Here is a 23,677-nt window from a genome sequence, read left to right as displayed (position 1 = left end):
TACTCACTTTTGTTGGCAAGGTGGTCTCTGCTTTTTAGTATGCTGTCTAGATTTGCCATAGCTTTCCTCCCCAGAAGCAAGCATCTTTTAATTTCTTGGCTGCAGTCCCCATCTGCGGTGATCTTGGAACCCAGGAAAATAAAATCTCTCACTACCTCAATTTTTTCCCCATCTATTTGCCAGGAATTGAGAGGGCCGGATGCCATGATCTTAGTTTTCTTAATGTTGAGTTTCAAGCCAACTTTTGCACTCTCCTTCTTCATCCGCATCAAGAGGCTCTTTATTTCTTCTTCACTTTCTGCCATTAAAGTGGTATCATCTGCATATCTGAGGTTGTTATTTCTCCCGGCAATCTTAAGCATCTGCATTAAATTGCTCAAAGAGGTAAATTACGTACTTTAGAGAGTGGTATAGATTGGGTTTATGCGTGTATGAATAAATGAGAAGGCATAATGGCTAGTATTGCTGGAGAATAGAGGCTAGTTGACCACATCAATTTGGCTTGTCTGGTAGACTGCATTAAGCCTATTCGTTTAAAGTTTGTTTGTTTATTAAATTTATTGGCTGTCCATTTTACCATAGGCTAACTCTTAATTATTTAAGATTCCTGATTTCTGCTGTAAAAATTAAAACAGCATTTTAAGTTAAGTAGCATAAATCTGGAGTTAACTTATTTATTTATTTATTTTATTTTATTTTATTTTATTTGTATACCGCCCTTCTCCAGCAGGACTCAGGGCGGTGAACAGCTGAGATAAAACAGAGCATACAAAATTTAAAAAAACAGTTTAAAAGGTAATTAAATAATTTCGTCCCAGAATTTAAAACAACCCAATTAAAACCAATTTCAAATTTCAAATTAAAACCGAAAACTTAAAAATATAATGACTATTTCTGACTGGCAAATTTAATTCTGGCTGCTGAAATTTTGATGATCCAAAGTTTCCAGAACTGATAACTGAAAATTATAGCCCAGGGACTAATGAAGCTCTGGGCAGGGCAAACTGTCAGTTGTGCCCCTAGCTCTCTATTTTGAGGGACCTCTTCTTTTCCCTTTTGCTTGCTTCCCCATCATCCCAGCTCCTCTTTGTGACCCCTGTTGGGCAATCCAGGCTCTATTTCAGACAATTGGACATCCTAGCCTGGTTCTAGGAAAGTTTCACAGAGCTTTCTAGTTTTCCTCATTGAGAAAGTATGCACTGCATAGGAAGATAGTGATAGGTTCTGTGAATTCATTACAGGGCAACAGCCCATGCCAAGCTATGATGTTGGTGAATATGCTTCATTGCACCAAGTAGTTAAGATGGAGCAAAGGACAGCTGTTATAAAAATGTTTGGATTGCTGCACGTTAACATACAGTCCTATATCCTTTGGGAAAACAAATTAAGATTCAAAATGTCATCACACTAGAAGAAGAGATGATGGTGCCACTGGCACTGCAGCTTTCATCATTCTTATGTCAGGGTGTTTTCTCCAAAGGCCTTGGAGCCCCATCAGAAGAGAATATGCTGGTTTCTCCTTTCTCATACATCGGTCTCTCTTGAGGTGTGTCCTCCTAATTGGTTTTCTATTTAGTGAACAACTTTCTGATGTCCATTTTTTGTTCGTGGTGATGGACAGAAATTATCATTCACACCGATTATCCCCTAGCATAATCTAGAAAGGCAGAACAATATTTACAAAAATATAGTTCTGGAAGATATGTTGGATAATTCTTGAGTTGGAAGGTGTGGGGCTCAAGTTGTTGAATCATAAGAACTCATGCCAACCTTGGCCTTTACTCTTTAACTCTGCATTTCCACAGCTCATTATTTGTTAAAATTTCATGGGACTACTTAGTAGGCAGTAAACAACCTGCAACTATGTATGTACACATTTATTTATTAAATTTATAAAGCAACCTAACTCTGCGATTGACTATCCAGTGAACCAAGACATGGCAGACACAACAGGCAAATTACAGTAAAAGTTATTTGCATACTGCTTCAAGTCCCACCCAAGAAACTTCTACCTGTTGCTATCTGAAAATAGACCACTGTTGCATCACCTTTGTAACACCTTACACAACACAGTAATGCAAAATAGCTGATTTTCTATCCCCAGCACTTCATCCTACAAAGCATCCCTTCTGTTTTCTAAACGTAAGGAAAGGTAGTTTTTCCAACAATTAAATTTCCAATTTATGAGTTAAGTTGGTTGAAATATGGATAACCCTCTCTCTTTCACGAGCTATTTTAAAAAGATGGCAGAGTAGCAACCAGGATTCTGATTCACATACTAACATGCTCCAAGTAATCCAAATAAAGCTCCTTTTCGCCCATCCCACTTTAAAAGTTAGGTTGAGGATAACAATCTGGATTTTCAGTCCCTTCCCTCAGTTGCCTGTGGAAGTAGGCTGTCTGCCAGGTTGCTACCGTAACTCAAGGCGGGGTGGAGGCGTTTTTTTTTTCCCCCCAACTGTTTTCTTCCTCTCTCTTCCTCTCTTGACGATTTGGCGCCCAGCGCTCCAATTTCAATCTCTGATGAGATTTTTTTTTTTTTTTTAAAGACAGCCTCCGCGAGGTCTTTAAAAAAAAAAAAAAAAAAAAAAAGAGACACACACAACCCCACCAGCCGGGATCCCACGTGCAGACCCCACGTGACCCAACACGATGGATTTGTTTTCTTCAGCCTCGCGCCTCTTCGGAACGCTCCGACTCAAAGGCACCACAGCGTAGCAGCGGAACCGCACAGGTCGCGTGTGCAACCACTTAGGTCACGTGGCCGCGGAAAGGAAGCCGCCGCGTTTCACGTCACAGGGGTGGCCTTCCTCAAAAAGCTCTCGCGGCGAGCGAGGGGAGCGGGGTTTGGCTGGGTGAGTGGGAAGTTCTTTTTTTTTTTTCTTCTTCTCCCTTCCTTCCCCGAACGGACTGCGCCTGCGCAGCTAGTAGCTGTCATCCGTGTGCGGAACAACAAGTCCCAGCGAGGGGTGTGTGTGTGTGTGTGTGTAAAAGAGGGGGGGGGTTGGTTTGATAGTTACAATCGTAGTTGGAAGCTTCAAGGAAGTCCGGCGACTTTTGACAACCGGCGTTCTCCAGTCGTGTCTCGAGGCGGCGTCGTTTTGAACCTCTCGCGGCCAGGTAAAACGGGCAAAGGTGATGGAGGAGGACTGACTTAACCCGCTTGTCTGGCAGAGGCGGCTCCCCCCACCCCCCACAGGGCGAGAAACAGCCTGATGAGATAGATGGGCCGGGGACGCCCCGTCATCGACGGGGAAAGGCTGCTTGCGAACCCCGGCCCCGGGGGGGAAAAAAAGGAGTGGGAGAGGAGGACGCGGTGTCGGGGTTGGCCCTCTGGGGATGGAGGAGGAGGAGGAGGAGGAGGAGGAGGGGAAGACCTTTTTGGTGGGGTTTGGCCTCGTGAGAAACGTGGAGGAGCAGCCCCCGAGGGGCGATGTGGGCAAAACACAAAATAACCCAGGGAAGGAGAGGGGATGTGGAAGCGCGGTTTTACCGTGGGAGTAAAAGCTTTAGCGAGGGGGGGGGGAGGCAGGTGGGTAGGCTGGGCGAGAGGGAGAAGGGATTAGGAGGGCCGGTCGGAGGTGGAGTCGCAGGGCTTCGGGGGGAGCCAAGTGTTGGCCTTGGCTGGGAGATAAAATTCCAGTCAACTGGTGGCTCTTCGGGGTTGAGACCAGCTTTGGGAGTAAGGTCGCCTGGAGATAGGAAGGTGAGGAATATCCCCACAAAGGCAGCATCCAAGAGGCTGTTGGGGCTGCCCCCCCCAACCTTTTGTGGAATTGGCAAAGGCAGAGATAAGTATCAGATGAGTAAGACCAAATAACTAGGTTTCTTTCAGGTGTTTTGCACAAGTGAGGAACAATGATCCCCTAAGAGGCAGCTACCTTTAAATGGTTTTTGCAGTCAAGTTTTTTTTATTCTTTTGTAAGGTTTAGTCATGCTTCTGAGTAATTTCGTAGGGATTTCAAGGGCTAGGCATTGGGTTTTTTTTTTTTTTTTAAAAAAAAACCGGGCTGCTGGAGGTTTTTTAAACATTACATTTGTGTGCTTATTTGGAACATTCTGAAAAATGAAAAGCTGGACTTCATCTCTCTTCCTGCTTTTGAATTAAAAATAAAGCATCTAATGTGTAATTATATTGGAAACTGACACCACAAAGACTAAACAGATTGATGATGGCATCAGCATTTGTACACAAATCCTTTTCCTTCACAGATATTCTAAGTCTTTGTCTCTTTTTGTGGCCTGGAAATTAGTTTTATCCAATGTGTGTGAGTTTACTTGAAGTTATTATAAGATTTGGTTGTATGATTTATTTCTTTATCTGTATAAAGAAGAAGTGTTTTAGCTGTATAAAGAATTAGTGTTTTAGATCAGTTAATATGGTGGTAAACACACAACCACAACTGGCCATTTTTGTTAATTCCCCAGGGCTTTCTCTGACTAGACTACTGAAATTTGGCAGAACACTTGCTGAAAAAAATAGTTGTAGAAGTCGTAACTATGTGCAAATTACAAAAATTAAATGTACAGTGTTCTAAAACTGGCTTAATTTATTTTAAAATGCAAAGTCTCTTTTCCCTTAATGGAAAATGATGCAAAATTGTCTTACATGTGTTTTGTCTGTATAGTTCATCACCAAACCCATTTCTACCCAAAATATGTCAGTTTAAGTTATCTTCCATTGCTGTAGCGAAATTTGTTTTGTCTACAACTTAAATGTTACTACACTGTCCCTTCCAAGGTTTTATATTTTATATTCAAGTTTTTCCCCAATAGGTTTCTGATAAATTTACTATGTTCTACTTAGCACCGTTTATTATTTTCAGTTCCCATAACTTGTCTTGAAGGCTTCTAATACTGACAGATTGTTTCCTTCTTAAAAGTATTTAATATTCATTTTTTTGACTATTCAATTTGATTTGGTTTACTTTCAATTAAAGTATCATATCAGTTTAAAACCAGTTTTATCATTTGTTAGTCTTTGAGGTAATAGTTTAGAACAATTCAATCCATTTTTTCAGGCTTAACTGTCCCAAAATGCTCACTCATTCATGCACTCAGATGCCATAGATTTACCTATTAATACTGAATCTAATAAAGTAATTGTGTGCTAGAATTGACCAAATTTGAGTCCATAATTTATTCATGTTTAAAATTCATTTGGGGATCTTAGGTTGTCTTTTTAATGAAATATATGCAAATTGTGTTACGTGTTATTTACAATGAATTCTGATGTATAAATATTTTGTAAATTCTCAAATTTAAATCTCCTCTCATGCCTAGAATTATGCCTAGAAAAATGTTTCAGAAATTGAATATGCCCTAAGATTGGTGATAGATTGAAGGACATTTGAGGCTGAGTCTCCGCATGATAGGCAGACTCCGTATAGGTTTTTTTCCTCTGGACATTAGAAATGTTACTGATTTGGATAGGGTGCCCTTTCTCTAAATCAGTATTTGGTAATCGGAGGATGCCTCTAGTTTCATCATGATCAGTAGAAACTTTGTAACAAAGATTTCATTTTTCTGACCAATTTATCAGTTCTGGTTCCTCCTGGCAACAGATACATAGTATGTTTTGTATACTATTAACCTGAAGACAAGTTTGGTGTATTTAGGACTATTCTTGAGGTAGTTTATGAAAGTTTAAATGTAGGACATGTGCATTTCTCTCTGTCTTCAGGTGGGATTTACATTAAGTGTGGCTAGTTGAAAACCTATCTGATTGCTCAAGCTAGGTGAGCTAGGTTTTCTGATTTGGTTCACAGTTGTCATTCTATACCTTAGTTCTTAAACTTCTTGTAATTTTAAATACATTATTACATTTATTGAATTTTTTAACTATATATTTTTTGACATTAAAATTGGAAGTTATTTTTAACAATGGGTTAAAATTATAGAAATATCTAATTAAGTTATAGAATGCTCATAAAATTCTGCATAAAACTCTCATACATAGGCTGTTGTACATTTTAATATAATCTACAGATCAAAACCAATATTTTTCCTTTTTATAAAACTTTTAGCCCCCCCTCCAATCTTTTAGTAAATTGATCATTTCCTGCTAATCTTACATTTTAAAAAGAAAATTGGGAGTAATGATTGCAACATATTTTTATATTATGTGATTGAAGGTGAAACAAATGTCAAGAATAACATGTAGAAATATTTTTACCTTAAAAGAGATACCTTTGGGCTCATTTTGGGTAGCATTAAGAAAGCATGTTGAGACTTTTACGCATAAGTGCAATGTGTGGACTTCTATGAAATGTAGAATTGTACCACAGAATATAAATTAATTTGTACATGATGTATACTTAGTTTACTGTGATTTGAATACCAACTTATTGAACCCTGAAGAAATTCAGCTTTAATCTTTAAGAAAGTGTGCACCAGGGTTGAACTGTGAACTGGTTTGCTACCGGTTCACTGGCTGTGCATGCACATATGTACCACGCACCAAGCATGTGCACATGTGCACCAAACGTGCTGCATGCACATGTATACTGCGCATCAAATGCATGCTGCATGTGCAGTGTGCACCAAACACTCACTGTGTGCGCATGGTTTAAATGGGTGTGGGTGGGGCGCCCCACCCCCCACAACAGCTTTTGGCCTCTAGAGTGGCCCAGAAGGCCATCCAGGCCCAAAACGGGGCCTCTAGAGTACTGCAGGAGGCCGTCCTTGACTCAGAAGGTTTTAAAAGGGAGGAAAAGTAAAATACTTTACCTTTGAGGCTTGCAGGATTCTGCTACTAGCCTATGTCAATAATTTATAGTTCTAGTCTTCCTATGGAGTCAGTTTCTTAATCTGGTCTCTCTCTCATAAACTGATCAAGTAGATCAAGAAGTATTAAAAAAACAAAATCACAGAAATGTACACCTCCCTATTTTTATAAGTTTATAAAACCATGTCTGTGGAGGTGCATTTCTGTGTCACACCCATCATGGCCACACCCACCATGGTCAGGCCCACCCCACACGCCCACCCGGTCCTCCAATGTCAAACCCAATCCTGATGTGGCTCTTAATGAAATTGAGTTTGACACACCTGATCTAGAGGATACAAGATAAACTGTACATTCAGGTCTACTGTCCAAAAGGTATGATGGGAAGAGTAGGTAGAGGACTGGAAGAACAGTTTAAGAGTCTGCAACTGCTGTGCTCATATTATCTGCAGCTTGAAAAGATAACTTCACTTTGCTTAATGATGGGCCTTGTGACCTTCTAACTCTAATCTTTAAAATGGGATTTTTGTCTTGAAAGGTAAAAATGATGTACTATTTTGTTAAATGTTGCAGAAAACCTACTTTTTTATTTGATGTAGCAACCTATGGAATCAGAGACATAGTGATTTCCTTAATTTCAGTGCTACTGTATATATAATACTAATTGATATGTTATTAAAACTTTGAATATAAAATAAAAAATATTGGGCTTATCTACTGAAAGTACATAGGGTAACATACACCATAGTCAGCTATTCTTTTAAAGGCATTCTTTAAAAAGCAATAGGAAACATGTAACACAAAGGTCAACCAGCAAGAATGAAACAAATATTTTACATAAAAGGAAGTAAGAGTTATGTTTTATAAAGGTTTACTGAAATAAGTATGTTTAGATTCCATTAAAAAACCTCCAACAATGACTGACATATTTTTATTTGAGAGAAAGATTTTAATTGAGAGATATCTTAATTAGAGCACTGAAAAGGCTCTGCATCTTCTACTCATTAATTCAATACGATGAAATGCCACTAAGTTTATTTTAATATTGATCTGAATTCTTGGGCAGGCCTAAAAAGTAGGCAGCTCTAAAAATTATTGGAATCTCTAAAGCAGAAATGTTTGGAAGACTGGATTCATCCTTCTTCCTGAATTGGTTTAGGGAGTAAATCTTACCTCCTTCTGTACTGAGAACCTTGCCCATCTCTGCTTTGCAGGAGAAGAATGAAATATGGATAAAGCAGAATCAATTTTGCTTATTTTATTTGCACTGCATCTTTTACCACCTAAGCTTGTAACATCTAAGGAAGATAGAGGTTTTCCCACCTGTGGATGGATACATTATCTGTCTGGCTTCTTATGGTATCAGAGTAGCAGGGATAGGTTCTAATTTTTTTTACTACTGGTTCTGTGGGTGTGGCTTATTTTGTGGGCGTGGCTTGGTCATGTGACGGTGGGAGTGGCTTCATGGTCATGTGACTGGGTGGGTGTGGTCAATTCAATGTCACTCAAGTCAAGGGGTCCCTCTCCTGGCCCCTCCCCTCCCAGCCATTCCTTGTCCCACACAGCCTTAACGTATCTATAGTTCTGTAAAAATGTTGTTTGCCTTTTTTCAACTTTATTATCTACATACTATAGATGTACTTTCATGGACCACTGAAAGGAGAAAATGGCTCACATGCTTTGCCCAAGAGTGTGATAGGCAACAGGTTTTTAAGGGGCTGCCAGAAAGAATGTATAGGCAATGTGTCTTTCCCGCCGCCTTGAAAGAGGCGGTTGTGAAGCCTCTCCTCAAGAAGCCTTCCCTGGACCCGGCTATATTATCAAATTATCGTCCAGTCTCCAATCTTCGCTTTGTTGCGAAGGTTGTTGAGAGTGTGGTGGTGCGACAACTACCCCGATACCTGGATGAAGTTGTCTATCTGGATCCGTTCCAGTCGGGCTTCAGGTCATGATACAGCACAGAAACGGCATTGGTTGCATTGGTGGATGATCACTGGAGGGCTCGGGGACAGAGGTTGTTCCTCTATCCTGGTCCTATTAGATCTCTCAGCGGCTTTTGATACCATCGACCATGGTATCTTACTGCACCGGCTGGAGGGGTTAGGAATAGGGGGCACCGTATTTCGGTGGTTCTCCTCCTTCCTCTCTGACCGTTCGCAGTTTGTGTTGGCAGGGGGGCAGAGGTCGACCTCGAGGCACCTTATTTGTGGGGTGCCGCAAGGGTCAGTCCTCTCACCCCTTCTGTTCAACATTTATGTAAAACCGCTAGGCGAGATCGTGGTTTTGGGGTGAGTGTTCATCAGTATGCTGATGACACACAGCTATACATCTCCACCCCAGACCACCCCAATGATGCCCTTGCTGTGATGTCCCGTTGCCTGGAGGCCGTGCGGATCTGGATGGGGAGAAACAAGCTCAGACTCAACCCCTCCAAGACTGAGTGGCTGTGGCTTCTGGCGTCCCGGTATAGTCAGCTAGTACCATCACTGACAATAGGGGATGAGATCTTGCTCCCCACAGAGAGGGCCCGCAACTTGAGTGTCCTCCTGGATTCACGGTTATCTTTAGAAGATCATTTGACGGCCGTGGCCAGGGGTGCCTTTTATCAGGTTCGCCTGATCCGCCAGTTGCGTCCCTTTCTGGATCAGGACGCCTTGCGCACGGTCACTCATGTCCTAGTTACCTCCCGTATGGACTACTGTAATGCTCTCTACATGGGGCTCCCCTTGAAAAGCACCCGGAGGCTCCAACTGGTCCAGAACGTAGCCGCGCGGGTGATTATGGGCGCAGCTCGTTACGCCCATGTAACACCTCTCCTACGCGAGCTGCACTGGCTCCCGGTGGTCTTCCGGGTGCGATTCAAGGTGTTAGTTATCACCTTTAAAGCGCTCCATGGCTTAGGACCTGGGTACCTACGAGACCGTCTTTTGGCACCAATAGCCTCCCACCGACCAGTTCGTTCTCACAGGGAGGGACTACTCAGGGTACCGTCAGTCAAATTATGTCGACTGGCGACTCCCAGGGGGAGGGCCTTCTCTGTGGGGGCTCCAACCCTTTGGAATGAACTGCCCCCGGAGATATGGAATATCCCTGATCTCCATGCTTTCCGCCGTGCCCTCAAGACCCTGATGTTCCAACAGGCGGGGCTAAACATACGAACATGTGAATGATTTTTTAAATGTTATCTAATTCTGGGTTTTATTTAATTGACCAAACTAAGTAATAATTTTAATTAGCAATTTTATGATGTTTGTGTGTCTATATTTTTCTTGACTGTACACCGCCTTGAGTCCTACGGGAGAAAGGTGGTATAGAAATATAATAAATAAATAAATAAATAAATAAATAAATAAATAAATAAATAAATAAATAAATAAATAAATAATAAATAATAAATAATAAATAAATTAATAAATAAATAAATAAATATAAATAATAAATAAATAATAAATAAATAAATAATAAATAATAAATAAATAAATAAATAAATAAATAAATAATAAATAAATAATAATGTATTTTCCAAAGCACCAGAAGGCAAAACAAGAAGCAATGGATGGAAACTGAACAAAGAGAGAAGTTAATTTTTCTCCTAAAACTAAGGAGAAACTTCCTGACAGTGAGAACCAATATAGGTGCAGAAATATTTCAGTCATAATTTCACATATAAAATAGCCATTCGTGCATATTGTTCAAAACAGTAATTAGTATTACAGCTGATGTTTGACAGCAAGCGTAAAAGTCAAAGATCACAAGAGTGCTTCTTTCTCTGTATGTATACAAAACATCATATACCAGGAATAGCATATTAAGATGGACTTATGCAACCTGATTTACAAAATAAACACACACATATTTATGCTCTGGTCTATAGACATTGAATGCATGTAAATCCCTGAAAAATATGTGGTAGCCCTGGGTAAAAGAAAGGCAGTAAAATCATTCTAGGTGCAGGGACAGTGTAAAATATTAACACATGATAAATAATGGAACAATTAAAAATAATAGCGCAGAGGTTTTTTTCTCTCTCTCTCTTCCTTCCTCTTTCTTTCTCTCTTTCTCTCTTTCTCTCTCTTTCTCTGTCTTTTTGGGGGGAGGGTGTTTGTGGCTATGACAACTACTTTCAAAATTGTTACTGGATATTTCCTGTTACATGAAACTGCTAAAAGGCTTTTGCAGTCATATAATGCAACAAAACATTTTTTAATGGTAAAAGTAAACTGACATATGAAGCTACTTCTAAATAACTATGTAAGAGAGGAATAAATCTTTTTCTGAAAAATACTGGCGCAAATACACAAAATTAGAGCTGTAATGTGTGATAATATTATTTATAATAGAATTTTGGTGGAGGAAATAGAGTAGCAAGGAAATTGACACATTGAGAACTACATGAAAGGAACATGAAAGTGATAGTCACTGTATATGAGTTGGGTAGCTATATAAATTTGTTTAATAAATACAATGGGAAAGGTCTTTGGGGATTCCAGAATTCATATGGCACTAATTGGATTTTTGATCTCCGTTTTATTTTGAGACATAATAGACTAGTTTTACACTATAACTAAATTATACGAGAATGTAGTATATATACCAAAAATAATTCAATAACAATTTAATCTGATACATTGGGTTAAGTGATACCTGCATTCTCTCTCTCTCTCCCTTCCTTTTTCTTTTTCTTTCTCTTTCTTTCTTTGTCTCTTTCTTTCTTTGTCCCTTCCTTCCTTCCTTCCTTCCTTCCTTCCTTCCTTCCTTCTTTCTTTCTTTCTTTCTTTCTTTCTTTCTTTCTTTCTTTCTTTCTTTCTTTCTCTCTCTCTCTCTCTCTCTCTCTCCCCTTCCTTCCTTCCTTCCTTCCTCCTTCCTTCCTTCCTTCTTCCTTCCTCCCTCCCTCCCTCCCTCCCTCCCTTCCTCCCTCCTTTCTTCTTTCTTTCTTTCTTTCTTTCTTTCTTTCTTTCTTTCTTTCTGTCTGTCTGTCTGTCTGTCTGTCTGTCTGTCTGTCTGTCTGTCTTTCTAGAACCGCAGAAGGTCTTTGGTAGGAGGAAGAAAAACCAGACGTTTTGAAACATTTTGTAGCTTAGCCTGAGCAAAGATAGCTAGTGCAGGACTTACAATAAGCTATCAACTCAAGCTCAGTGCACCTGGGGATCTCCCTAAACAGTGAGGATTTCTTTGTTTCTTTCTCCCTTAAAGCCCTCCCCTCCCCCCCAGCAGCCCATTTTTGCTTTCAGGGGGCTGCAGGGAGTCTTGCTAGGCACTCCCCTCATGCCCCATTTTGGCCTTAGCAAGCCTCCCTGCAGCCCCTGGGAGCCAAAACGGGGTGTGGGGGGGGACTCCTGTAAGGGGCGAGGAAGGTAAGGTCATGAGCCCGGTGGGGGTGGTGCAGCATGCTCGGGGGGGGGGGTAGTGCGACTTATCTACAGGCAGGAGGCGGCAGCTCAGTTGGGGCACAGGGCAGGCACCATGTGGGAAGACAGCTTAGGCAGGCAAGCCGTCCGGGTGGTAAGGAGGAAAAGAAAGTGACTGGGTGGGGTGGGAACCAGTTCAGGGGTGCGGCCAGCCAGCAATTAATACCGGTTCTGCGACCCTCGCCAATTTATCGCTACCGGTCCTCCCGAACCGGTGCGAACTGTAGCAACCCACCACTGCAGAATAGGCTATATATAGCCAGATTCAGTAGGTAATTCAGAGGGAAGTGGCACCTGAACAATAATCCTCCCCACAAACCCTGTTCTGGGATCCCTGATTTTTAGAGTCCAGAAAAAAATAGAGGAAGCAGGTTATCCTGACAGAATTCAAATCTGAGCAAAAGGATTGAGACATCATTGATTGCGGTGCTGAATGACCACTTTTGGGATTTGGACAGAGGGATTATGCTTCTTTTGGTGCTATCAGATCTCTCAGTGGCAGCTGATATTATCATCCTGATTTGCCTGAGAAGTTTGAAGATTAGAAATACTGTTTCATGATCACATTGACTGGGCTAGATTAGATTAGTCTTCTTAGATGGGGAATGCTGTTCTCTTTACATCGCTAAAGATTTAAAATAGCATTTTGAATTGAACCAAGAAGCTGAAATCTGAAGCTGCAGAAGAATATTAGAATTATTTATGAGTACCAAATCAAAGTCTAGCTGCTACAATTTGGACTAGTCGGTGTTTCAAAAAATCATAATGTTGGAAGATTCCTAAAAGATTAAACACTGCAGAATTAATTACACCATCCCTAGTAGTTTTCTGTATCTGTATATGTTTTCTATACCATTGTGAGCTGTGGTCTACATGCAATTCTCCAAGAAATTTCCAGTGGGGTTATTAAAATACAAGTAAATTATCTCCCTGTTGGCAAAGACTGTCTTAAAAGGGGGCATTGTTCCCTGCCCCTTTCAGTGTGTATGGCAAATGAGGTGTAAGCAAACTATATAATCCTAGATGAAACAGGAAAGAAAAGGTGAATGTTGGCTTGTTGCAATCTAGAACAATAAAAAGTGCTTCAGTCACACAGAAAGAAAACAACTGCAGATCTTGCAGATTTTGACCAAGCAGGGCCAATGATGCTAGTCAAAAATAAGGGCACTCTAACCTCTTGATTTCTTCCTGCCTTTACCACACTTTCTCTTTGCACTCAATAACAGTTGCATGGATCTACTCCCTATAGGTGACCATAGTTCTCTCAGACTCTGTATGGAAAGGGGTGTGTATACTTATAGAGATTGTGGTAGATTCTGTGAATTCATGGCAGAATAGCAACTTTTTCAAGTGGGGAGATGCCTTTGCCTGGAGTTCCAGTGCTTGGGCATATCAGCAGGACTTCCAGAGTCTGCAAATCCAATGATTTTGTTGTTCATACCTTTTTATACAGGCCTGTATAACAACTTCAAGGTCAAAAGCAACCCCAACCATCACTGGGCTACCCCTGTGACTTAAATGGCAAAAGATAAAATATTTTTTTCTCTTTTTCAGTAAAATAAATTTACGTTTAAGGACACATAGTACTTCCTTTTTGAAACTTGAAACTTCTGTGTTATCTATGAAAAGACTTCGGACAAATGAACTGCTCTTCATGTGGAATTCATAAGAATTTGTGTTTGAGGCTACTATTCTATACTGATTTTAAAGGGCACTTCAAACAGCATTTCTCATTATACTGTTAGGGGGAAAAGGCAGTATAAGGAGATAGATTTAGAAAGGAAAGAAATTACTAATTAGAAATATTTAATTAAATAAATCAACTAGGGTGATCCATGTTTGTGCTCAAAATATTATGTAGGTATTAATGTGCTCAAAATATTATGTAAGTATTAATGATAATTTGGCTTATCTCTTAACCCAAATTTTTGTAAATAGTGAACCAAGCTAACAACTATTAAAAAAAGTTGTTAAGTGGAAGACTGTTTTCTGCACAAAAGATTTCATAAAGATTCAAATGTAAATAAATAATATTTACAGGGAAGTTTGGAACACTATGCTGCATAGGGAGCGGTAGGGATCTTTTGTTATTCAGAATGTGAACTATTGCTTTATGTTAACAATTCTTTTGATGTGTCTCCCATTTAGCTATGACATTAGTTTAGGACTTACAGGTGCATTTAAACCTATGTCAGATTTCCTGGGACATACCACTATGTCTCTTGGGGTTTTAGATGCACAGTAGTTTATCTTTAAGTCATTCTCTGAGGCAATGAATGTCTTTCTTTCTGGTTACTAAAAACATAAATATTTTACAGATTAGAACACAATGGTATCCATATATCATTATCTATATCAAGGGATTAGCGTGAGATCAGGATTCTAAATTAATATCTTAATATACCAAATATTGTTTTCTACTAGCCTATCTGAGGCAAATTCAAAGAAAGGATGAGCTCCCCTGGAAAATTAAGTTTGCCAACCTATTAATCTAAAAAATTATATTCCGTCAGATAATCATGGACAGATAACATGAGATAAGATTGGATTATCTTCTTTTCCAAATCGTATGTCACTGATTTTTCAAACACGTATAAACGTGCATAGCTACAAGATAATTTTACTTAAATGAAGTTATATTTATATACTTTCAAAATGATGTCAAACTACTTATGCTTGTATCTGAATTACCTTTATAACTGTTAAGATTCTGGATATATCCAAATAAATAAAATGAAATCTATCTTAAATTTATTATTTCTTAAATATGTCAAATTCCTTAGTTTTTCATCCACTGCCTCCCTTTGATTCTTTGCAAAGCTGCTTTACATTTTTCAAACTTGCTGCTCTGACAATCCACGCATGGGGTATTCACTTCTTGCTTTGCTAGAGACAGTGTAAACAAATTTTCCATTGGTATAGCCACACCCCCTGCTCCTCCTCTCCAGTCTTTTCACTCAGTCTAGCTGAAGAGACTTGAGTTGGATCTCTCTGACTTTGTCAGTGTTTAATGGTTATTTCTGATAATTTTTTGTTTGTTTTGTGGATTAAGCATTGTTTATTTGGACTTGATTATTTCAAACTCTACAGATAGGGCTGCACAATGTGGATTATAGGGGATTGACAAGCTCTCCCCTCAGCTGCTGGCGGTGTGATTAGCGTACCTGGGGCTCCAGGTTGCTTCCATCACCCAGGACTTGACAGTGAGCAGCTTTCCGGAGGTCTGTTCCCTTCGAGTCAGCTCTGTTTGTTTCTGATTGCTGCTGTGGTGAGCTGGTTCCCCGGCTTGCCGGCACAACCGCCACTACCCCCGCAGCCCTATCCTCAGCAGCGGCTCCAGAGTCACTGCCTGGCGAGCTGTGGCAAGCTCCATGTATAGACAATTACTTCGTGGTGCTGGGAAGGCGGTTTTTAGCCTTTGTGTCAAATTAATATTTCGGCAAGCCGTGGCGGCGTTGAGGAGTGGTTTTCCCGCTCGCACCTGCCATTTTGTTTTCTCCTTTGACTGCGAAATTACGAGACTCTCGTGTCTTGCACCTAATTGCCTTACTTTCGGCTCTGGGACTTCAATTGAGAAGCCGAGCCTTATTGCGAAGTGGCATGCAGTTTGGGGTTCAGTCCCTCCCACGCTTGATTCCGCCTACCTTCTTCCACCTGTGGCAGCCCTCAGAAGACCAACTGGCTTCAGCACCAGCATTTTGAATGTCGAGGACAGGTTTGATTCAAATGCTGCATTCGGCGGTTTCCCAACATCACTACCCTGAGGGTGATCCCTAGTAAGGGTTTGTGTCTCTTTACATTGGGGCTAGTGACCTTGACTTTGGGACAAATCTGAACCAATTTGCTTATTTGTACAGCTGCCTTCTGGGTCCATCATGGCCAACTTGGCCCTGTCTTCTGACATTGAACAAGAGCCTACCCCCCCAAGGTACATAAATCGAAGCATCCTGATTCCAAATGGACCAGGGCTGCATCTAAAAGTAAATTGATTAAGGACAAGGCCTCCAACTCTAGACCTTCAAAGAGAGCCACAGGAGGTGACAAGGACGCAGAAAGGTGTCACAAAGCATTGGAGTGTCAGTTTGATAAAGCTAGGAGGCAGGCACAGGCTGCTGGACATTTGGGGGACTCAGCCATGGCTGATGTATTCCGGGTGCAAGATGATGTGACCCCTTTGGCATCTAATGAGGTTGCCACTGGACAGCGGCAGTTGGTGGTGTTGACCTGCGACATCCCTTCGACATCGTCTCAAGGACAATTGGCGGGTGGTCCTGGATCTTCTGGAGCTGGCCACAGGGTCCCAGAAACCACCTTTACACCAACCACAGCAGGACTGCGTGAGGGAAAAGGACAGCAGGCTACTCAGAATTTGGATATTCACTCCGTGATATCACAGGCCATTTCAAAGATTTTGGCTGTGACCATTCAAAGGGGTACATGTTCGCCCTCCACTGAGGTCATGTCTAGAATCCAGGTTCTGATACAGGCGTCTAATGCTCTTGTAGCTCCTTCCAAAAATGACTCCTCCCACAGTGATGGTTCTCATCTGGAGGAGAATTATCATGGGGACCCTGAATTTTCAGAGGACGAGGGGATGGCACTTGATACACTGGCTTTTGTTGGATTATTTCATCCTTCGGTTTTCAGGTCGCTGCTGCACAAAGCTAAATTAGCCACAAATTTGGCTGTTGAAGGTAATTCCTCAACCCAGGAACCAGACTCATCCAATCCTCATGGGGATCTGTTTAGAGTGCCACAAACAGAACAGGATTTTATAGCTTGCCCAGCTTTGTTTTCAGAGGTGATCCAGAAACTGTGGAATCAGCCAGTTCACTAGCAAGGCCCAACGCTCATGATAAAAAGCTTTATTGCGCTGCCCTTACTCTAGATGGTTTGTTATAATTGCCGTCAGTGGATGCTCCTGTCACTAGCCTTACTTCTTCGGTGGTCTTATCCAATGACATTATGGAAGGTCTTAGAATGGAAGACAGAAAGTCCGAGATGTCCCTCAGGAAAGCTCACCAAGCGGCCGCTTGGGCTATCCGGGCAGCTTCCTCTGCTTCCTTCTTTAATAGGGCATCTCTGATTTGGCTTTGCCAATTACAAAGTCGATTGCCTCCTGGACATTAATAAGTTGGTTGCGGCCACTGAGTATTCAGCGGACGCATCTCTGTACGCAGTGAAGTTTGCTTCCAGGGCTTTGGCATTGGCTGGCACTTCTCGTAGACTTCTGTAGCTGTTGGAAAGCGGATATGAAGTCAAAATAGAAACTTGCGTCGGCCCTATATAAGGGGTCTAACCTCTTTGGGGACGCATTGGATCCAGTGTTAGTCGAAGGTCGTGACAAATGGAAAGTATTATCTTCCTCTCAAAGGAGACCAGACCGTAGATACACTCCCTATTCACAGCAACAGCCCTTTCCTTATGATGCCAGACCGGGGGGGGGGGGGTCCTACTTTCAATGGTCTTACTCACAAAGATTCACCCAATCGTCTGACTGAACATTGTTCAGAGGTTGGGAGAGACGCCAGCCCCAGTCTAAGAGACCCTTTCGGGAAACAGGCAACCGGACCTTTCGTTGTGGCAAGTGACTGCCAGCCACCTTCTCACATTAGGGGTCATCTTCAACAATTTCACTGTCAATGGGACTTAGTCGTGGCCGATGCTTGGATTCGACAAACGGTGGAATTCGGCCTCACCTTAGAATCCCACTCCAACCCCCCAAACCGTTACATCCAGTGCCCAGTTTCTCGTCGCCATGTAAAGAAACAACTTATGGAAGATGAGATTCAACATCTTTTAGATATCAGAGCCATTGAACCGGTGCCACAGAATGAGGAAAGGATGGGGTTTTATTCCATCCTGTTTCTGGTTCCAAAGTGTTCAGGGGGCTGGAGAGGGATCTTGAATCGCAAGCAATTAAATCATTATATATCGTACAAGTGATTCAAGATGCAATCACTCAGGTCAATCTTGGCACGTATATGGCAGGGTGACCTCTTACAGTCGGTGGACCTCAAGGAGGCATACCTATATGTGCCGATCCATCCAGCACATCGGAAGTATCTTTGCTTCACATAAGCGAATCATCATTTCCAATACCAGGCCATGCCATTCGGCCTTTTGTCAGCTCTGCGGACGTTCACCAAGTTGCTGGTGGCGGTAGCAGCGGCTGTCCACATGGTTCCGGTTCGCATTCTCTGCTATTTGGACGACATTCTAATTCTGTCGTCCAATCCGTCGCAGGCAATGACAGATGCCGACAAAGTGATTCTGGTGGACATCATCGGCCTTGCAGAATGGGTGTGTATTCCAGGACCCTGAACACATCATTCTAACATCAGATGTGAGCCTCTATGGCTGGGGTGCACATCTGTTATCTCAGGTGGCACAAGGGCAATGATCTCCAGAGGAAAGTTGCCAAAGCATCAATTGTTTGTAGCTACAGGCAGTGAGGCTTGCCCTCCATCAATTTTGGACCGAGGTGGCCGGTTGACATGTCTTGATCCTAAAGGACAATATGGCAACGAAGGCCCATATAAACCGACAAGGCAGCACCCGGTCCAAGCAGCTAATGGAGGAAGCAGAGCGTTTGATGAGCTGGGCGGAGAGTCACACTCTTTCGATAAAGGCGGAGCATATTTCCGGCTCCGACAATCTTCAAGCGGATTGGCTGAGCAGGACCCACCTCCATCCATCCGAGTGGAGGATTCATCTTCAACTTTTTCTGGAACTGTCTCTAAGATTCATATTATCAGATTAATGAAATCAACAAACGCATATGGAACAAGTGAATAACCTGAATGCATTTCTAGCCAGACATTTACACAAGCCCTGTTAAGTAACTTTGTATTAATCAGGAGTAACTTTCTGATTCACTTTTACTTGCACTGTATTTGCTCTTTGGTTTTCTGAAAATTCTGAGGTTAGGGGAATTGAAAACTTTTCTGGCGTTTCAGATAATGAATAGGTTGAAGTTCTTCTATCATTCATTTGGGCCCCATGATGTCAGTTCAATTCCAGATGATTCTCTGGGATTATGCTTTTAATCCTGTGATTGCTGGAGATGCGTTATAATACACTTTGGTTAAAACGGCCTATCCTACAGCATTCAGTGTTCAAAATCAGTCTGTTACTATATTATATATTCTGTTTCTCGCCTCACGAAATATATTTGAATTTTTAGATGTTAGAATTTATTGGGCTAGCCAGGACCACCCTGACCATGCCCACTCCGCCTCCCCAAGTTCAAACACACTCTGATGTGGCCCTCAATAAAATTGAGTTTGACACCCCTGCCTTGGCCCAATCACTTACTTTCAGCCCTAGGAAGGAGGCAATGTCAAATCACTTCAAGTCACAAAATCTTGCCAAGAAAATTGAAGTCTTGTCCAGAGAGTTGCCACGAGTCAGCAATAACTCAAAGGCAACTATATATATGATATAGTATTTAACATTTAACACATTTATATATTAAATCTCTCTATATTCTGTAAAATGCATTTTTGTGTGTGTGTGTGTGTGTATACATAATATTAACTTTGAATATTACATATTAAATACACAGGATGTTTATATCCCACAGCTAATATTTAAAATTGCTCAAGAATAGCACTACATTGCATCAGCACACATGTTGGTAGGACAATAGGTTTAAAATATTAAACACATTTAGGCTTTCAGAGTATATTGAATGTAATAGTTCTGATAGTTCTACTGCCAGTGTGCTGTGTAGTTGAATGAGTTCAATTGAGCAGTAATTTTGAAACTTAATCTTTGCTTGTACAGTCAGGTAAAAGTTTAAACTTATTATCAGTGTGAGGTGCTCTGGATATATTTTATCGTCCTCTCATCCCCACCTCATTTTTGTACAGTTTAGGTCATTTGGAATTAATAGTATTGTCGCATTTTATAAGCAGCTTCTGCTTCCATTAGTCTTGCTGAAAAACACAAGTGTTAGGTTTGTGAACTATGTTAATCAAAGTGTACCTAATTTTTGATAGACAAGATTGGTTCAATCAATGCTTCCTTTTGTGTGTTGAATATTATGTTAGGCTATGGTTAATTGTCTTTTGTTTCCCAATATTTTGATTTTTTCAGGGACAGTACATTTAGTGAAATCAGATATTCAGAGACTTCACAGTCACATTATTTATTTCAATTCACCAGTAGATGCCATACTACGGTATGTTAACTAAGTACTGTATATCTTCTAGTAACTTGTTTTGTTATCAAATCTGTAGATTTAAGTTAATAATTCATATCTGAATATTTGGAAAATGAACATTATGTGCAATACTTTGTTTGACAGATTCGACTGCTGCAAATATTTTGTACTGAGACTAGATGATCCTCTTGGCTCCTCTTGTTTGGAAAAAAGTCACAGCTGGTATATTATAATTTGGACACGTGAGAGTTGTTAACTATGGGCTGAATCTGAAGTCTTTGTTATAAGAGAGTAGCAATGTAACATTATATCCTGCTTTGCCTTGATTGAAACTAAGAGATTTAATTAAACATGGAATATGCATACTGTGTGGTTTATGTTCTCTTAGTTTAGGTGATTATTTCTATTCTAGACAGGCATATACTGAAAAGCATTTTGTTCACTGTTCACTTACCGTCTTTGAACAATTTCTCTAAGATTTGGGCTGCAAATTGAAAAATAGGAAAGTCTAGATACAAAAATATATAATAGTTAAATTGTAATCATACACCAAAGTGTCAAGGTCTGTTATTAATAATTTTGAAATGAATTGGTCAGTCAGTGTCTTAGTTGTGGGTATTATAAGATCTATTTTAATTTTCTGACTTTTTAGATCCTTGGGGGAAGATTTTGGGATTCTAGTGTTTATTAGAACACATTCAGAACATTTTCTTTAGGGTTGCATGAGAAATAAAGTTAATATACTTTTGTACAGATAAATTACTTACTGCATTTTCAACATATGATGTTTCTTGAAAAGTATTCATAAATTCATTGACAATGCAAAACAGATAATTAGGAAGGAAACAACTAATATCACTGCAGATTTTGTGTATTACTTATTTGTAGTACCTCTATAAACTATGGACTGAACCAAGGAATACTGAGAGGGGTCTAATGTGGATCACATACTGAATTATATTTCCTTATTTCTGCTAAAGGAGCAAGGCTTCCAGAAGTTTGCATAAATATATTTGACTTGATACAGATAGAAATGAACAACCCGTATGAAATTACTCATAAGTAGCATATTAAAAATATAGGGTAAACACAGAAGAAGCACCTGCAATTGCATTGCATTGCATTGCAGCATTATTGTTGTGTATCTATTCGCTCCTTGCTTAAATATGTATTAATTCATGAAAATGAATATATAAAAATATTAGTGAAGAGGTAGTTATTTATATTTTAAGAGAATTTAAAATATGTTTGAGATTTTTTTTGTTTTTTGGAATGGTAAGAATCTTTAAATAAACAATACAGTTCAAATGGATTTACAAAAACACTTAGAAAAGAATGATACAAGATGTTTTACTGTTAGTGTTTTACCCCAGTGCTAATTACTAAAATAGAAACCTCATTTTTAAGATTTATGAGAAATGCAATAATCAGAAGGATTATTCTTTTATATTTGATGACAATGCTGTAATGCCTAATACTTTTGAGAGATAATTTCAATAAGATGCAGCAAAATGATCTCCTGTTTTAACTGTTGCTGAAGTTACCATGTATGGATTTTTGTGAAAGGATTGTAACATTTAATGCCTAATACTTTTGAGAGATAATTTCAATAAGATGCAGCAAAATGATCTCCTGTTTTAACTGTTGCTGAAGTTACCATGTATGGATTTTTGTGAAAGGATTGTAACATTTAGTTTGTAGTAAAAGAACAAATTGTCTTTATCTTTTCCACAAAGGTCTAGTAGCAGATTTCAGGATTCTTTTTTCCATGCATGATTTTTATTAAAAAATTTAAATAAGTCTTAATAAAACTTTTAAACCAAAAGTAATGTTCTGGTTTGTTAGTAATCTTAACATCAGTTTAATTTATCTTGCAATAATGCTAAATCCCTGTATGATATTACTTAGTACTTATACTGAGGCGATATGGAACTCTGTTGCATTTCTCAAAATATAAGGAGATGAATAGTCATACTGCAGCTCTTTCTAAAGCAACTCTAGGGCTCTTTCCTATATCCTTAGTTATAAGGGGAGAACAATGGGAAGACAGTGGAAAACCATTGCTTTAGCAACTATCTTTTGGCCATGCCTCAAATATGAGACCAGCAAAACTGCTGCCCTCAGTTAAGAGCAGGAAAGCATCTGCTGCTATTACTGGGAATGATAGCAGTAATTCTAGAAAGTTTGGAGATAAGGGAAGGAATCACCATGATGGTAGATGGCAAAGGATCTGCACTGGAGTGGAGGGCATTGAAGAGAGACCAGAGAGGGGGAAGAATCCCTTTTCTTGTTTCTAGCTTCTCTGACAGTAAGCATAGAGCAAAGGGTAGATGGAGGCTGTGGAAGTCAGTATTAATAGGGAAGAAATCAGTGGTGGGTTTCAAAAATTTTTACTACCGGTTCTGTGGGTGTGGCTTGGTAGGCATGGCATGACTTGGTGGGCGTGGCTTGGTGGGCGTGGCATGGGAAGGATACTGTAAAATCTCCATTCCCACCCCACTCCAGGGGAAGATTACTGAAAATCCCCATTTCCTCCCGATCAGTTGGGACTCGGAAGGCAGAGAATAAATGGGGATGAGGCCAGTCAGAATTTTTACTACCGGTTCTCTGAACTACTCAAAATTTCCACTACTGGTTCTCCAGAACTGGTCAGAACCTGCTGAAACCCACCTCTGGAAGAAACGTTGCTCTTCTCTCAACAGCCAAAGGAGAAATGGCCAAGGAGTTACATGAGGCCAGATGAGAGGAGCAGTGTAGCAGTAAGCAGGTTGGAGCCTTTCAGGTCACTCATCTCCCTGAAGCCTCTTCTTCATGTAAATCAGAATCTTGGCACAGAGGAATGTTTCCACAGGAAATATTTGGAGTAACCTGGGTGTAAAGTGGTGTGAAAATATGTAAATAGACTATCTCTAAAACAGGATACAGGGACTATGTAAAAAAACTGTCAGGAATAGAAACACCCTTCATCCCCAACCCTCAGGTTTTATCCAGAAGAATAAACTGTGTAATATTACCATTTATTGTTATATTGCATTGTATTTATCAATGTTTGGATGCTCTCTAATGCCTAGAGTTCTAGCTGATTGAAACCACAAATAAATAAATGAATGTGATACCAGAGGCCATCAAAGGAAATTGAGAATGAGCACAGTGTCCAGGTGTTCCTGTCATTTTGTCAGCACATAAGCAAAAGAAGAAGATTTTGTGGGCAAATAGTTTTGAAACTAGACTGCTGCTTCTATGCTTGAGTTGATTTGTGCTGCATCAAACTACTCAATATGGAGCTGGATAGTATCTCAGGCCTTTATGTCTTGTTTAAGAGAGTCTGTGGGAGAATCACCATGACTGTCAGGTCAATGGGAACCGAAACTATTA

General features: G+C 40.3%; 1 protein-coding gene across 1 annotated transcript in view; it reads left to right on the top strand.

Annotated features, from left to right (window-relative positions):
* The first annotated feature begins 2,893 nt into the window (after window positions 1-2,893).
* Window positions 2,894-23,677, top strand: part of KDM4C (lysine demethylase 4C) — a 253,930-nt gene continuing 233,146 nt past the window's right edge. The window contains exon 1 of the mRNA XM_070938600.1: window positions 2,894-3,120. The gene's annotated coding sequence lies outside the window, so the exon portion shown is untranslated. The remainder of the gene's footprint in view (window positions 3,121-23,677) is intronic.

This window comes from Pituophis catenifer, unplaced genomic scaffold (genome assembly GCF_029215685.1).
Source record: "Pituophis catenifer annectens isolate HBS135680 unplaced genomic scaffold, rPitCat1.0.hap2 SCAF_2, whole genome shotgun sequence".
NCBI lineage: Eukaryota > Metazoa > Chordata > Lepidosauria > Squamata > Colubridae > Pituophis > Pituophis catenifer.
The sequence above is the reverse complement of the archived record's forward strand: the minus strand, read 5'-3'. Positions and strand labels throughout refer to the sequence as shown.